Below are 3461 nucleotides of genomic sequence, written 5' to 3'. Positions count from 1 at the left end.
ATTAGGTAATACGAGTTCGTGCTGATCTCACAATTCATGTTGTTTTGACATGTCTGTCTTGTGCCCTGGCCCCAATATCACGAAAATACTTAAGTCAAATCTCAAACTCAGTCTCAACACTTTTTATAACATAACATTACAATTTATTAAAAAACATTTATGTTTTTTACCGTTTTATGAGCGCATTCTATCATAGAATATGCTGATAAAAGCCTTCGGTCGTATTCCAAGGTAAATATATTCTACAGCCAAAAATGTATTTGAGTAAAATTCTGTATTCTTGATAAAATACTCCAGTATGTTTTTTGCTCTAGAATTAGTTTTCTTTGAAATATTGATAAAATCTTTTTATCAACGCATTCTATGAGAAAATACATTTTCAAAAAGTATAAAACATGCACGATTTTGAATCATACTATGCTTTTATATGGTTAAATGAGTTAAGACTGAGTTTAAGATTTGACTTAAGTATTTTCGTGATATTGGGGCCTGATCTGACGAATCTCGACACATGGTATCCAGTTTTTACCGAAAAATAATTCAAGCTTAAATCGGGCACGTTGAATTCAGGCTGAAATACGGTTTTAGCAAAATTTATAAAAGACCTTTCGAATAGATTTGGGCTTAGGATGACAAGGGTTTTAGTTTTGTTAACTTCTCTCCATTATTGATTGGTTTGAAGGTTGATTTTACCGATAAAAAATAAAATAAGTGTGTGTCCTTTTGAGATAGAAACGAGTACACATTTGGTTTTACTCGAATCAACTAAAATCGGACATAAATACTATTGTACAATTTACTAATTATTAAATATAGTATTTGATATATTCTGACTGAAAAGTACTTACTTTCAAAAGAGTTTTTACTGAATCAAAACGGCTGTTAAAACAAACCTCTGATACTGGCATTCTGCTTCGAAACGTATTGTCTCCTCCTTAAGGCTATCTCGTTCTGTCCTGAACAAAAAATATTTCACTATGTTCTGTCTAAATGGCATTGGTACCACATCAATTATAATAAATTGCCTTATGAACTACGCAAACATTATTTGCTTTATATTTTTTATGTTCATAAGCGTCCTGTATAAATTGATATTGATGGATGTGTTTCCTTAAACAACTTTTCATGACTCTTTATTAATCTTGTCCTCAAAAGATTTCGGACATTTTCATATAATGGCATTATAATTAGACACGCGAACTTCCGTCGATATCATTGTGCCTAGGAAGTAAGGTCTTGTGTGTTTTCATCCTATTCACGTTTAGTTCACAAAGCATATCTAGGAAGTACATAGCAATTACATGCAAAATGTTTTACATAGCAACGTATTTCTCCACACAAAAGTTTTCGCAGTATGTTTATATTAATACAATAACCTATACACTTTCTCAAGCATGGGTCAGCTGTCTGCGTTATATAACTAAATAACAGAAAGCTGTCCGGAGAATGTTGTTGACCCGAAAACAAGGAATGTGTGTCGTTGGTATGCCACTTTATTTCTAACATTTTGTATGATGCAGCACAAATCTCTAAATGGTGGCTTTCAAATCATTCAATTATGCTTGTAACACGATTACAAACAGAAGGCAGATGTAGTCAACCAATCACATCTCCATATTTTCTCCAAGAATAAGTGGCATTTAAAGAGCTATCACATTTACCAGCAAAACCAAAAAATCAAATTCGACATACTTTAATATAATTTGACATTGAATATTTATAATTCCAGCGTTTACTCCTTAATAAAATAAAAAGACAATTGCTTCACAACTCACCTTATGTTTTTAATAGTTTCCTTCAGTTCATGAATTTCTCCGAAAAGTTCTTCGAATCCTTTTCTGAAAGTTGAAAAGTTAAATATTGATTTAAAATGCAATTGGTGGTTTTCACTTTGAATGATATGCTGCCATAAATCAAAAAGATGCACAAACACCTTATGCAGTTATATACAGTTGATATAAGCACGATTCAAACAATTATGTTTCCATGAAGCCTACATGCTAAATCGATGCTATGAATGTTCTACAAGTGATTTTCTATAGAATAAGCATGAATAATAAGATATAAAGTTATTGAATTATGTGTAAGTGTAACAATTCTACTGAACGTTCTTTCATAGTTAGTTTCAGTATGAACTCTCTGTCCTAATTTTAGATATATAAATATACAGAAACATGTGTTGATACAAATGTAGCCCTTACCTAATAGTAATGTTTTCAAATTTCGTTTAAGTACAATTGACCGTAAAGTTGGACACATCATGAGAAAACAATCATATTTGCGTAGCTCGTAAAGCCTATTATTATACCTGTTATGTTCGTTTTTTATACCATTAAAACAGAAAGCGTCCCGCTCAGAGTTGTTTTAGCACTAGGAACGACAATTACACATTCATATCAACTACTGTGTTATTGAAGTTTGTTAATTAAATGTGGGTTTCGAATTGTATATTAACAGACTTATGACATTAAACATGTGTGTTTTATAGGTGTTTTGTTTAACAGACGTATACTAGTGGTTTCTAGAACAGTATTGAAAATGTATAAGAATGTGTACTGTCATACTTTGTTTTCGCTGATGACACAAATTGTGGTCCGACATACATTGATTGAAAACGTTAATTCCTTGATGTAATTTGTTGAACGTGTCTCGGTGCTAAACGTTAATCACAAACACTAACCAAGGGAGTTCTTTGAAAGATTCTAAGAAATCCCATTCTAAGTATCGCTCTGTTTGCTATTTTTGGCCTACCACTACTATTACTAGTACTTGTGGCTTAAACTGCCGATCACCGGTGGAGTAAATATGGCATACTGCCATATGTAATACTAGATCTGTGTTTCGCTCGTAAATACCTTTGAACTCCCGAGAGTTGAGTGTGAGCACCAAAGTAGGAGTCTGGTGTAGGATAAGCCATTCTAAACTTAAACATAAAAAAGTAACAAAGATTGAGGTTATTTTTGTAAATTGTACAAACAGGGTTCTGTTTATACTAGTATTCGTAGATTAATTATTTATGAATTGTATGATTATTTTTTATCCTTTCTTGTAATAATCAATAATTAATCGAGGTGTATTTAAGTAGCAAAGTTTAAAATCAAATATTGTGAACTGTATATATGAGCTTATATAAAAGATTCGCTGGTAGAGTCGTCAAAGAAGAAAGTGTTATAAAAAAACGACAATACGAAGCTTAATCAAATGATTTAGGAGAGGAACTGGAAGAAAAGAAAAAATAACACTCACGTTTAACGTTTAAATACAATATGATAAATCACAAATATTCAACACTATTATTGATAAGTCAATAAGCTTTTGTCAGTCAGAGTGGCTTTAAATCTTTAAACTTAATAATTAGGTTCGATGACGTTAATACCTATTGTTTAACGATCAGTTTATCTTTAGTTAATAGACCAAATCATCAATCATATTCATTTGTACAAATCAGCTTATCGCATAAT

Source organism: Mya arenaria, chromosome 10, assembly GCF_026914265.1.
Source record: "Mya arenaria isolate MELC-2E11 chromosome 10, ASM2691426v1".
Taxonomy (NCBI): Eukaryota; Metazoa; Mollusca; class Bivalvia; order Myida; family Myidae; genus Mya; species Mya arenaria.
This window is presented reverse-complemented; position numbering follows the sequence as displayed.